Source organism: Tasmannia lanceolata, unplaced genomic scaffold (genome assembly GCF_043159265.1).
Source record: "Tasmannia lanceolata isolate RefF3 unplaced genomic scaffold, GAP_Taslan_0.1 ptg000015l, whole genome shotgun sequence".
NCBI classification, from domain to species: Eukaryota; Viridiplantae; Streptophyta; class Magnoliopsida; order Canellales; family Winteraceae; genus Tasmannia; species Tasmannia lanceolata.
Window position 1 is genome coordinate 44,780,960 of NW_027518692.1, and position 15,038 is coordinate 44,795,997.

The 15,038-nt window shown below is 36.6% G+C and overlaps 1 long non-coding RNA gene across 1 annotated transcript; it reads left to right on the top strand.

The window, feature by feature from the left end:
• The first annotated feature begins 4,245 nt into the window (after positions 1–4,245).
• On the top strand, positions 4,246–7,558 carry LOC143847511 (uncharacterized). The gene is made up of 3 exons (XR_013235066.1): positions 4,246–4,402; positions 4,510–4,666; positions 5,414–7,558. It is a non-coding gene; the product is annotated as an uncharacterized LOC143847511 (long non-coding RNA).
• The last annotated feature ends 7,480 nt before the right edge of the window (positions 7,559–15,038 follow it).

Sequence of the window (15,038 nt, forward strand, 5' to 3'; positions counted from 1 at the left end):
TACTCTATTTGTTTTGGACTTTGAGAACTGATTGTATGTCCAAAACTGAAAATTAAACCTATATTTGAGTCCGAAAGTTATTTTTGGACTCATAATCTATCTGTTCTCAAAAACAAAAAAGCAATTTACTTTGTTTGTTTTGGACTTTGAGAATTGATTTGAATTTGAGTCCTAAATAAGAGGGTCCAACCATGCGAATTCTGATGTGTAAAATGGTGGGCCCCATCCACTAGGAAACACGAGCTGTAAAATGGAGGAGTTGGCGGGCCTACTAATAGGAGTATAATAGTGAGTCCCACCACATGCATGGATTTTTCTTTTGCAAAACTTGTAATAAAACATGGGCACGAGATATTAACTGGAGTTCTTTCTATGAGAGAGAACTAAAATGAATGATTGGCGAGTACCTTCCCTTCAAAAGATTACCCGTAACGTATCACCTTATATCATTACTAATTGTTATCCTCAATTCATCCTGTTCTAGTGTTCTCTAAGGCCCAGACTCCATTTGAATGCCACAAAAAACTCAAACAAAATAATAATAATAATAATAATTTGAAGGTGGTCCTAAACTGTCAATTTTTTTTCAGTTTCCCAGAGTAATGTTTGGTTCACACAGAAATAAAATTTTCAAAATTTGTAAATTACCTTATCTATTTCTTGTCGGCCGATGTGGCACCTTATCTTCTGGTGGAATAAAAACTCAGAGGGAAGATTAGTCAGCCGGTGGATTAATGGTGGATGTAAGAAATGTTCTTTGGTTGTTTAGAAGATGTCTGGGAGATTTGTGAAAAAAAAAAGAAATGAAAAATTGCCAATGGGGGACATCAAAATACGAGAATTGCCAACGGGACTTTTTAAAAATTGTTTGAGAGGGACAAAATGGGGGTTATCAAGTCTCTAAAATGGGGTTATCAACCCTCTAAATGAGGTTATCAAACTCTCAAAAGGGTGTTATCAACCCTCCTTAACAATTTTTTCAAATTTGTGTCCGTTGGCAATTTTCTAAAAAAAAAAAAAAAAAAACCTTGCATTTGGTTTCGAGAAAATTACCAGGAGGAGAATAGCAGAAAATTAAAAAAATGTGCACTTCGTTACAAGTAGATTGTTGGGAGTTTCCTAGAAAAGATGCAAATATTGCATTTTTACAAATGGACGGTTACATTCACCCATACACGGTTCATATGGATCAAGTGTGGGACCCACTATCATATGGATGGTTCATATCGTTTAAGGGTGAGACCCAATATGGACAGTTACATTGAAAAAAGGACAAAGTCGAGTTGGACAATCAGGCCCACCGGCTTATAATGTGGGATCTTACAATCCACCCCCCCTTGGGTCTCAACGTCTTTGTTGGCACATCATACTAAGGGAAAAACATTATAACTCCATGTGAGAAGACTAGATTACACTTTGGAGCCCCACATCTAACTTTCTTGACTTCTGCCGACATAACTCTCTCACATGTCGAATCAGTTGTCCCCGATGCACGTGAGTTCGTTACGCTGTTCTCACAACACAATTGATTCATGTGCCCATGGTACACACAAATTTATTGCGTCGAACCTATGTGCTCCTTGCCTAGTTTTACCAATCTCACAACTTTGCTAGATATTAGCCCTAGGGATCTACAACCTAAGCTCTGATACAAACTGTAATGACCCGGATTTGGGGTGGAATTTTTTAGACACGATTTTTTTTTTAATTCCAAAATCCCAAAATCCGAATCATTACCCTGAAAGGGAAACAAGTGGACTAAAAAATACCCAACACAACTCACAAAATAAAGGCACTTTGCCCCACAAGGCCACATGGCCAAACACTATTTTCTCGATCCCTTTAGCTCCTTATTTTATGTTCATATCATCATGCAAACACATGTACCTACAAAACCTGAGGGTAGTAACTGGGTCAAGTTTATAGCAGACTCGTATAATAAAAGAACAATAATGAATTTGTGTTACAATAATGATCTAAATGTATCAAACCTTGATAGGCAATCAATCAAAGTAAGCAAAATGAGTGCCTCAAAAAGATCATGCGAAGGTAACCAACATAGGCAATTGAGAGAATCAACATAATATGGAATATCAATAATGTAACTTGCTAAGATGTCAAAAGGATACAATTATGGGTAATTAAAAATGAAGTATCACACAATTTGTGAAAATATATCTCAATCTATAGCGTCATATGTATATACATGGATCATACATCACATACTTATTGTATGACGATCAAGGTCATTATATATATATATATATATATATATATATATATATATATATATATATATATATATATATAGACACACACACACACACACAAAGGTATATATATAGATCAAATAAGAGTACCATAGAAAAACATCATGCATATGCATATGGGCCAAATAAAAAGATCATAAATAGGGATTTCTAAAGTTCCTAAAGCATAGAAAAATGATAGATAATGGCATGATAGATAAAGAACAAAATCATAATATCAAAATCATTACGAGAACCATTATCATAAGAGTCAACTACAACTTGCCTTGAGTTTTTGTGAGTATGATGGAACGGCAAAAGTTAGCTCTAAGTATCAAATTGAAGGGTAACCTGTAAATATAGCATGCCAAAGGTGTCAATCGGTTTTCCCTAATATTTTTAACTCCTTATTCCCCTTAACCTATTTGTTCCCACTTGGAAAATCTATTTCAAATCTCTTCCTACTCATAAACCTACCTATACCCACTTTCCTTAAAAGACATATTTCGTAATCATATCCTATTTATGACATTTTTCTTATTAAAACTCAGTAAGGCTAAATTTTAAACCTAAGCACTGATTTTCTTTTTAAAACAATTGTATTTCATTATTTTAATACTTATAAATCCGATCTTTTTGAAAACTATTATTAAAATAATTTTCTAACTCTTTTTAGGTGCCGATTTTAATGAAAATCTTATATATTATTTATATATATATATTATATCTTCTAGGAAAAACAATATACATGCATTATATAACTAGCATATAAAAGAGTTTACATAAAACAGCCCATAAAAACACTCTTACATGCTGATTTTTGAGAAAATCAGCCCTTTAAAGCATAAATATATTATAGTTATATTCCAAACTTCATAAAAGACAACACATACACGCTATATAATATATGTGATAGAATCTTCACAAAACAGTCCATAAACTTACTATTTTTATGCTGATTTTTGTGAATATTCACCCTTCAAAGCATGTGCGATATACTTACGTATCATAACCTTTATGAAAAATAATTTACACAATTTATATAACAATTATTCAATGAATTCTTTGCAAAACAACCATTATTGTGTGCTAATTTGTATTAAAATCAGTGACAAATCCCCACAAAATCACACACATACGTTTAGGCATCCAAAAACCATCTCGACTATACTGTAGATTACTCAAATTAGGGTTTTACATAAAGAAAATACAATGCATATGTATTTAGGGTATAAGATCTTGAAAAGAAAATTTAAAACAAGTTTCTTGATTCAACAGAAAACAAATAAATAAATAAAACATTGTTAGAAACCTTGATTAGGTTAAAACAAGATCAACAAAAGCAATACTTTGAATTTAAACAAGAAATCATGAAAAATATGATTTCGGGCACTTACTCGAAGACGAAAGATCAAATCAATAGTTCTTTTCTCCATTTTCTTTATTTTCTTCTTTTTTTCTTTCTCATTTTCTTTCTTCTCTTCTCTCTCTATTGGTTTGGAAGAAAATCCACGAATTGGATTTTTATAAAACTATATGGTTTATGTTTCCTATTCTAATTCTAAAAGGAATGTTGGTGTCTATTCTATTTAGGTCTCTTAATTAACATCTTTTATTTAAGTGAAACAAAAGAGAAAATTTAAATTGAGTCAACATGTGTCCCACTTACTATTTATAGTAAAAACATACTTACTATTTTTAGTAAGTGCAAATCCGATAGTCCGGAATGCTCCAATCGAAGATCTAAACCGTTGATCTTCGATCGGGGATCTACGATCAAGATCAAGATTTAGATAAAAACATTAACTTTCCCGACCCTTGGAGGGGCCGGGTGTACCCATTGGTACGGGTGCCATTTTGCCAGGTCTAAAACTAAGGGCCATGATAAATTCGCACTCCCTATTTGATAATTCGCACCCTTGTTAAAGTGAAATTGTGGCAGGCTTTAACCCTATTTTTCACGTTAAAAGTGGCGCGAATTATCCTCTACAGGGTGCGAATTTCACAGTAACCTTAAAAAAAAGGAAAAAGCATCTTTCAATCCAGAGCTAAAATACTTTCGCTCTTTCTAGGTAGGCAAAATATGCCCTCTTATCTAGGGTTATCAGATCTTATTCCGGCTCCAATGCTTCCCTCTCCAAGCAGCTTACAAGGTTAGGGTTAGGGTTTCGACACCTCTGTTCTTCTTCTTCTTCGATTTCTAGATTTCGTTTCATTTTGTTCCTCATCTTTTGGGCATCTTTTCCCTAATTTTTTGCAGGTTTATAGATCTGGATCGCTATGGTTCTTCTCAATTTGGTGACCTTGAAAGTTAATGGAAGAAGAGGGTTAGGGTTAGGGTTTTCTCAACCTTTATGGCCGAGATTTTGAGATTTAATGTCGTTTAACATTTCTGGAGTTCCTGCTCGTAATTTCAGGTGATTTTCATCCCCTTTTGCTATAGATTTCAGTGTTTCACTTTTTTATTTTTAATAGACCAGAACATCTTTTGCCGTATTTTGAAAATGTAGAACCGAAAAGTGCTAGAAACGTTCCTTTTTTCTCCCTGTTTTCCCTTAAATTCAAGGGTATTTTCGTCATTACGTTAGGGTTTTGCCAGTTTTTTTTTATGTTGAGAACGATGAGTGTTGAGTATCAAGTTGGTCCTCTGTAGCTCACACAACTATCAGTGTGATGAGAATTTTTGTTTTTTCTAAAGACGACTTCTAATAGTCTAGTTTTACCTTTTTGATGTTAGGTTTTCTTTTCCTTTTTCTTATTTTTATCCATTTCCTTTAGAAATTGTCAAACATAATCGAAAAATTGCCATGTCTTTTGTATCATTTTCTGGGAATTTTCTGTTCCGCCCATGATGCCAAACCTATCAGTCATTTTTTTTTTTTTTTCTGAAATAGGGGTATTATGGTAACTTTCTCATCTGCTATTCTAAGCTGTTTGAAAACATCACCTCTTCCTATTTCATCAGAAGTAAGTCTACTACAAAGGACTACTTTGATTCAATCCTTAATTTCTTTCTTTCTTCTTGTGATGATTTAGACTTTGTCGAATGCTTTTCCTTTTCTCACAATAATTAGATACACTTGTTAACTTTTATTTTATTTTATTTTATTTTTGAAATGGACACTAGTTAAATGTTATCTGCGTTGTCTTTGTTCTTTTTGCAGCATTATTTGTGGTTTATTTTTGTGGAGATGGCTGTGGCAGCTCTCGTGAATATAGGACAGTTGTTATGGGTACCTATCGCGAAACGTATTCGCTATATAAAAGATTTTGAAAGCAATGTTGAAAATTTTAAAAATAGGTGCAGAAGAACTTGCTGCTCGGAAAAATGATATACAGAGACGTGTCGATGAAATATGGTCAAATGATATGGTCATGGATGAAGTTCAGCTATGGATTGAAAGAGCAGAGGCAATGGTACTAGAAGCAAATCAGATTGAGTTCGAGGGGGGACAAAATATTAGATGCCTTTAACGGGTGGTGTCCGAATTGTTATCGGCGATATCAGTTAAGTAAACGGGCAAAAGATAGGGTTGTCGCCATTACCGAACACCATGAGAAAGGAGTGTTCCATACTATATTTGCAGCCCAGACACGTCCAAGTGTAGAGTCCCAACCTACTCCTTCAATTGATGGTCAAAAGGCAGTCAGTCAGTCGTTGAAGAAAGTCATGGATGCTTTAAAGGATGAAAGTGTCAGTATGTTTGGTGTATATGGCATGGGTGGAATTGGGAAAACCACTCTTCTGAAAAATGTAAACAATAAATTGAAAGAGACAAAAGATTTTGATGCAGTTGTTATGGTAACTAAGGATGTGAAATTTAAAATCATCCAAGAAGAAATTGGGAATTGGACTCGAAGAGGAAATTGAATCCCTTAGAGCAAGTAAACTAAGGGAAGGAATGCGTGTTAAGAAGTTACTTATCATCTTGGATGATTTGTGGGCAAGACTAGATATAGTCAATATAGGAATTCCCTATTGTGATGAAAACAAGGGATCAAAGATTTTATTAGCATCTCGAAGCATAGATGTATGCAGACAGATGGGAAGCCAAGTTAATATCTTTATGTATTTGTTGTTAGATGAAGAATTGTGGGATTTGTTTAGAGAAAAAATGGGTGTTGTTGTTGATTCTTCAAGGTTGCAAAATGTTGCAAGGAAGGCTGCTCGGGAATGCCATAGTCTACCACTAGCCTTATTACACTCGGGAGGGCACTAAGTTGTGATGATAATTTAGTAAAAAGTCTTTAAACAAAAGACCAACTTAGTGTCCTCCCGAGTATAATAAGGGCTAGTGGCAGACCATGGCATTCCTGAGCAACATTTTGCAACCTTTGAGAATCAACAACAACACCCACTTTTTCTCTAAACAAATCCCACGATTCTTCATCTAACAACAAATACATAGGGATATTAACTTGGCTTCCCATTTGTCTGCATACATTTATGCTTCGAGATGTTAATAAAATCTTTGATCCCTTGTTTTCATCACCATAGGGAATTCCTATATTGACTATATCTAGTCTTTCCCATAAATCATCCAAGATGATGAGTAACTTCTTAACACACATTCATTCGCTACTGGAGCATCCAAAGGCCTACGTTGGATATGTCCAAACTTCACACTGGAGTGCGGTGGTTCAAATTCTTACATACCTGAATGGTGTAGCATGAAAGGGCTTATTATTCAAGAAATATGGTCATATGCGAATTGAGGGATTCTCTGATGCTAATTGGGCTGGATCTCCTGCAAATAGGAGATCAACTGCTGGGTATTGCACCTTTGTAGGAGGTAACCTGGTATCCTGGAAAAGTAAGAAGCAGGAAGTCATTGCAAAGTCAAGTATTGAGGCAGAATACAGAGCTATGGCACACACGAGTACAGAGATTATCTGGTTGAGATCACTCCTGTCTGAGATTGGCATTGTATCTTCTTCGCTTTCACAGTTGTACTGTGACAACAAGGCCGTCATTTATATTGTGACAAACCCAATCTTCCATGAATGAACAAAGCACATCGAAGTCGATTGTTACTTCATTCGTCAAAGAATTCAGATGGGGAGATATGTACTGTATTCACCCGATCTGCAGATCAGTTGGCTGATATCTTCAAGCCGTTGAATAAAGCAAAGTTAAGCGATATTTGTAACAAGCTAGAATGTATAATTTATACATTCCAGCTTGAGGGGGAGTGTTAGTATAAGCCTAGCCTAGTATGGGCATTCTTGTCATTGTACTTAGTCTCTCATTATATAAAAATACTTAGTGAGGGGAAGTCTAACTCCAACTCACTTTTCTCCTTTCTTAATCCCCTTTAACATATTGCATTATATGTTTTGGCTTATTTGACTTGTTAGGACATCCCTTTATCACCTTTCTTTTTTGTGTTATTGCTTAGCTAGGTATTGATATTTTCTGCGGCTCCGTTTATGGAGTGATTGTGTGATTAGGCTCTTGTGATATGTTGATGAATGCGCCACATTTACCACGGTTCTGGTGGAGAAGGTTCTTCAGTTGAGGTTTGTGATCAAATTCATTGATCTGTCATGGGGCAATGAGTTCAATGTCATATGAGTATTCTTCCTACTTCCTAGTATGAACATTTCGAAAAGATTACCATTCAAAAAAAAAAAAAAACATTTCAAAAAGCATGGAATGATGGGTAGTTGTTTGATCTCTGAGGTGGGTTCATGATGTTGAAAACTTAGAAGTCAGATCCCGCAATAACATGTATTCCCCATACAAATCTCAATCTTGACTCATTGAAAACTAATTTGTACTTTGCTCTAATCTTGCTCCCAGCCCTGCTCCTACCTCCGTTCTTAGATGTTAAGTTCTATAGCAGTTGGTCTTCTTGTTAAATATGATGTGTCGAGCCACTTTAAATGATAAACCATCGTAATGGCTGTTTACTACCTTTCTATCTATTGTATCTTGACTCGGTAGAGGTTGGAGAATTCAGATAATTTATCTTTTAGAATACAAAAATTGGGTTAGTGAGGGTCCCTTTGGTTGCTTGAAGAATCTTTGCTAGCCTAAGAGAGCTTGATGCACGAGATTAATTTTATTATATCCCTTAACATGGATCACTTACGCTCTGTTTGGTTTCTTGAAGTTGGTTGGGAGATTAGTAGAAGAAGAAATTGAAGGGAAGAAGACAAGCATGGAAGATGGAGAGAAAAATAGTGGAAGATTGGTAAGTAGTGTTTGGTTGTGAGGCAATCAACGAGAAGATTAGCAGAAGATGTAGGGGTGTCATTACCAAAATAGAGAGTGAAAGAGAGAGAATAAGACAAGAATCTTCTCCCCAAATTCCACAAAAAATGGTGAAAGATGGGGAGAAGATTAGAGGAGGGGACATTGTCGCCACGTAGGAGCCACATAGGAAAAAAACTAAACTATGATATCTCGAAGATGTCTGGTGGTCAAAGGGAGTTTGGGCAACCAAACATGCTTTGGGTAGATCTTCGGAAGATCATCGACATTTCAAACGCCGATGATCTCCCACATTTGAGCAACCAAACAGGGCATTAGGGAAAAGGAGGCAGTGGATCATTTGATGTCAGGGGCACCTGTCGTTAAGGCCCAATATTAGAAGGTTGCATACAATTTTAGGTCATGTGGATTAAGGTTCTAAATATCTCTGTAAGCAAATCCATGCAGTGACAATACTTGTACGTTTATTTTTTGATCCCATCATACCAAAATTGCAATGATGTGTTCTTTTCACTACGAATTTATGTTTAATTTTATTTCTAATGGTTTTTGGCATATTTTGTCGAACAATACACTGAAACATGTGGGTACACGCACAACATAAAATGTATATAAGCAACAATAAATATTGAGAAAATAATAAATAAATTAAAAAAGGATAGAAGCTTATATTTCATTTTTTCTCATCTTTTATGAAGTTGGTACCAACTTGTAGGCCAAGTTGAGAGACATTTTAAATGACCTTAGATATTCCAAGACCTTGGGTTTCACTGAGGTTTGGATTGAAGGTGACAATATGATTTTGATTGAGATGATCAATGCCTATAAGCCTCCACAGTCTATAAGTTATTACTAGCAGGATTTATAGGATCTCATTGCTGAGATCAAGCCCACCAATATAGTGAAGGCAACTAAGTAGCAGATTCGCTTGCTAATTTGCATGTGATATGAAATGTAATTAAGTCTTTTAGGAATTGAAAGATCTCCCTAGTTCCTCAAGGAGGGCTTTAAGGCGCGATGTATGGGAAATTCCTAATATTCGGACCAGGTGATTTCTTCTTCTTTTTTTAAGGTTTTGAGGTAATGCGGCATGTCCCCCTCTTGTATCTTTTGATTAATATCAATAAAATTTAGGGATAATTACATTTACACCCCCTCAACTATGGCCAAATTTCACTTTTGACCTCGTGGTATCGACTTCGCCAAAGAAACCTCCTCATCTTTTTAACATTTTTAAGTAGACCCCCTCCGTTGACGGTCCTTTAGTTTAACCTGACAATAGCAATACATTATTAAAGAGGGCAAAATGGAACAAAAAATAAATAAAAATAACAACAGGAATAATGAAACCATAAATAATCACCAAGGCTTATCAAGTCTCACAAAAACATGAATATTCAATGAATCATGCAAGTTTTTGATGATTTACAAACCATCGTAATAGAAAAAGGGAGATATATCAAGTGGAAAACTTCTCTAATCCGTCAAAGCCAATTTTGATCAACTATTAGTGCTTGGATTTGTGTTTTTGGTTCTTGATTTGAGTAAAGATCAATGGGATATGGTCATATGCATGTATGACGCTTAAACCTAAAGACAAAAAGTAAAGCACAATAAAAATAGTGATAAGTGAAAAGAAAAGGGGTTTAGGGAGTGTTTCTAGGCGCCCAGGATATTCATGTATGAATCTTGTTGGATCCTTCAAAATTACTCATATCAGCCATATTATACGATGATATGTTAACCATTATGGGACGGAAGAGGGTGGGTTCTAGCTTATTAGGTGATGGATGTTTGTTGGTTCATCTTTATGTTAAATTCATCATATTCATGGTTGTTGATGAAGGTACAACCTGTCCTTGGTGTTTGGTGTAGGGTGTAGGGAGTATCTTTTGCTTATAGATTTCTGTATTTGTTTATGCTCTGAGATACAGGAAATCGAGGGTTGTGAGTTGCTTTTCAATGGTTGGATAGTGTCTGTGGGTTGGAAGAGGGGAGGTTCTGTTGGGAATTGAATGCATGGGAACTTTAATTGAAGATGTTTGAGAGATTTATGCAACTTCAGGAAGATACTAGCTAGAAAGATTTAGCCTCCGAAGTAAAACTTTTTCTGGAAGATTTTGATAAGCCGCTCTCTCCCACCATGTCTAATGTAGAAGGATCCAATATCAGGAAGAGGGAGGCTTGCTCTTTTGTTGTTGAGGATCTTAAATTGCTTAAGGAGCTGGAATACGATGAGAAGATGGCTTCAGAGGAGTTTCCCACTCCAAGGGAAATATCTATGGGGATTTGGAAAAGGCAATGGAAGCAATTCAAAAAAGATGCAAGGGAGAACATGGAAGAGTTCATTAAAGTATCAGGGAAAACAAATGTATAGAGTGCGTACGTTCCTATGTATAAGCTCCCTCACTTCAAGGACGCTTTAGAGGAGGAAAGGAGGATTCGTCGTCAGCAGTGGGAGGAGGAGAAGGCGGCAGAAATAGAAAGGTTAGAAAAATTGGTGGCAAGTATGCAGAGGAACCTAAAGAGTCTCGTGATTCGTTGGATATGGAAGTAAGTCAGGAGGTTCGAGAACAATTGGGGAAGGATGAAGAAGGTAAAGATAAAGGAAAAATGATTGTGGAACATTCAAGTTGGGGGGGGGGGGGGTGGTTTGGTGGGTAGAGGACAATGATTATTCCTCTGAGGAGTTTGATGAAATGCTGGCAATAGGAGATGTATTTGGGATAGGCTATGACGATGACTTTGAGGCTACGAAAAAAAATGTTTGTGGCTATGGCGATTAGGGATTTGAAGGAAAAAGGAGATCCAGAACAAACAGGATACCAGGAAGCGGGTTGAGGTAAGGGGGGCCGAGGGTCATGAACCCTAAAGGAGCTGTTATCCGGTCCCTCTCCTGTAAATAGTCAGTTTTTTTAGGTTTGGTGTTAGTTGCTTTTTGGTGATATTTTTTTTAGGTTGTTGATATTATGGGCATGCTGGGATACAGATAGTCAGTGCAACGTTTTGGAAGGACGTGGTATAGTTTTTTCTTTTTGTAAGTGATAAGAGTTTCGATCCAAGATTAGTTGGGGTTACAATTATGGAAGAGGTTTTTTTTGTGAAGAATAGGTTTAAAAGATGGTGGCAGGTTAAGGGTGAGGTTGTTAAAAGGATGTGATGCGAGTGGTTGGAAAGAAGATGGTTGTTTAACTTATAGGGTGATTAGTTTCTGAAGAGGATGGATTTTATTTTTCCGAAAGTAGCATGTGAGCGAAGAACACGATGAAGATCTTCACTGTGCTTCGATACCTGGGGCCGTTCTAGGCACTAATCTTTAATTGGAAGCTGTGGAGCATTCGCTTGGAAGTTGATTCCCTTAGCTTGATAGACTTGTGGGTCATTCGCTTTTGGTGATATCCTTCCCTAGAGCTCTTTTCTTGCTCTTCAGGAGGTTGGGAGAGAAGAAAATTCAGTGGTGGATTTGGAAGTTATCTGTTCTGGATATCCGTCAGATCAAGTTTGTCATGATGTAACTGAGAATAGTTCTTTTTGTTTTATCTTTAGGTAAGGAGTATACTCTTGACCGATCATACCATGTAAATGCAAGCTGGGACCTCTGGTCCCCAATGTAATTCTCATAGTATAAATATATTTTGTCAAATTTTTTTAAAAAAAGATTTATGCAACTTCAGGAGGCATGGAAAACTTTTATGTTTAATCGAGAGAGGTTCATGACTTCGGGAAATTTTTTTGGTTAAGCAGTTTTTGGTGATTTCCTTGATTCAGTACTCCAACATCAGCTCTTATTGGAGGAATTGCTGAGCCTAAATCAGTTACCTCTCTATAAGATTGGAAATTGCTCTCCCTGTAGTACCGACATTTACATAGTGTTTAGGAATAAGATCGCCATGGCTGATTATTTGCAAATAATGTTGTCTCTGTCGCTTCTAGAAAACAATGTCTGTTGTATCTTATTGTAGGAAATTCCATGTTCCCTTTCAATTGAGTGTTCCTTCTCTTTTTCGTTATCTATTTTGCTTTGATTTTGTTCATAGCCAGGTGGTGGTTGTCCTCAGTAATTGAGCTCTGAGCATGACGGGGACTTCTGGCAGCAGTTAGATAACTTAGATATAGTGGCTGGTAATCTCCTTTTCCCATCTACTACTATCTTTAGGAATTAGTACACGATGAAATTCTTGCATTTTTTTTCTCATACCTCAGGCAAGATGGAAGTTTCTTGGGGAACCTCTTCTTTCCGGCAGTTCATGGGGGTCACTCTATCTAACCTCAATAAGGTGAACCAAAGTCAGCAAGGTTTTTTGCTCTCTAGGAGGCTTCATATTACTCCACTGTCACCCAGATACATCCAGCTTGATCTTTGATATTCCTAGTAGGGCTATTCCAGGATCTAAAGGACCTTATTGGCTATACTAGGGCCTTTATCATTTCAGTGTTGGTACTGCCTCTTTTTGTGGGTTATTTGTGCATGATTCTCTCCATTGTCATCAAGATTAAGGCTCGAAGTCATGGTCTGACGTGCATCTAATTAATGATAAGGTTGGGAAGCAATTAGTGGAGATTGCCAATTGCATATGTTGGGCTCACAAGTGGAGAGAATCGCTGAATCTTTTTCAGAGAAATCATTGATTTGATTGAAGCACTTAGACAAGTAAAGTTGTCTGAGTATAATTAATCAATCTACGTAGCAAAACCTTTGGCTAGTTGAGGAGTTGTTGCTCCGGACATTTGTCTTCGTTCCGCCTTTTGAACTGAGTCCAAGCTTTTGTACCTTATCCTTTTTCCCATTACATATAAATTTTAGAATCATAAAACATATGCTACAGCATTGAAACTCCATACATTGCTCCATCTTACTGGTGCTGATAGTAAAGTATTCTGAACTGTGCAAGCTCAGCTATATTAAAACAATTTTACTTACTTGAGCCCTTGCAATTACATCCGACAATAATGTAAAATGTCTGTAATAATGCCCTTGGTAGAAGCTTGGGCTTTTCTTTGCATATGGAATGTCAAGGGATGTATATGAGAAGTTGTTAACTAATAATATATTACCAGAGAAGATTTTGCTACTTTGTAAAGCCTTATTATTGCATGTTTGACAAATTCATAATATGAGAAACAACAATTATAACTGCTGATTTCTTGGAAGGCTTGTAGGACTGGGAGATGGGAAAAAGGTTATGGCTCTAGCATTGAGAAACTCATTCATGGAATTTGGCTGTATTACTCCAGTGCAGTTTTGCTGGTTTCTCAAGTTCCTATGGTTATATGTTGAAAGGCAACCCTTGAATTTGTACCAGAGAGAATTGAAAAGGGATTTCTTGGATTCTCAGAGGAAAATGCAGTCCTTTCGTACCATTGCAACAGTCCACTTATTCAGCCACCTTCACTCAAACCCCTGTCCTTACTATCAGTCCTTTGTCTAGACCAGTCTCTACAGCCTTGCACTTTTTTACAGTTGAACTTTCTAACTTGGTCCATGCGGAGGTACTGGTCTAGCACCTTTATTTGGCTTTGCATTAAGGGAGTAAACTCTTTACAGATCCAGTAATGACTAAGACCCTGTTCCTTTAAGATTTATGACAACCGATTGTGAGTCCTAAACCAATTACTGGACTCAAAATTACGTCTAATTTCAAGTCGAATAATTGGTTTTGGATTTTTAACCGGTTGTCATAATCTTAAACGAACAGGGCCGCCTATAATTTTTAGTGGTCATTAACGTCTGCTGGAGACAATTATTTAGTTGATTGCCTTGCCGCCATGCCGAAAGATCTGACAATTAACGTCCACGAAATGCCTTGTGCGATGATGGTCCCTATCAAATCCCTTATTTTAAAATGTACTTAGTTCGAAAGAGGCTTTTTGGAAAAAAGAAGAAGTCTGTATTGTGTTTTCTTTGAAACCGTTTCCTGAAAGATCTGACTCTCAGGAGTCATTATTTTCTTGTTCTATTGTTCAACAAGCACAGCTCATCATCAGAATGCTAGACTGTGTTTAATTAGGGATCAGGGATCGTACAAAATAGTATCTACAATCCCTAACATAAGTGGATTTTTTTAAAAAAAATTTGCCCTTTCTAGGAGGGGCCTGCACAACTATGGGCCTCTAATTTGAATTAAAACTAGTGTTTTTTTTATTTGTTCCCTAGTAGCCTTTCCTAATCTAAAATCAAAACTTAGGGATTAGAAGGATGGGTGTTTGCCTTACATGTACACATATAGATGATATACACGGTCCATTGTTTTTTTGGTAATGATACTCCTCACTTAATTGCTCTGCTATGTGGTTATTGCGAGTGTGCGCGCATTTTGTAATTGCAATAATCAATTAGCAAAGGATCACCATTATTAAAACTTGGACAGATACTATTTCTCCACAAATCTGCCCATTTTTCCCACCACAAATGGAAGGGCTAGGATGATCTTAACCACCTGATTTTTTGTGGACCCCTATCTATGCTAGGGCCATTTAAATGAATGCTCTGGATCACCCCAAAAATGTGGGTCTTTGAGCTCGAGCTCAGATAAGCTTACATGAGCTCGAGCTCAGAAACAGTCCCCCTCGCC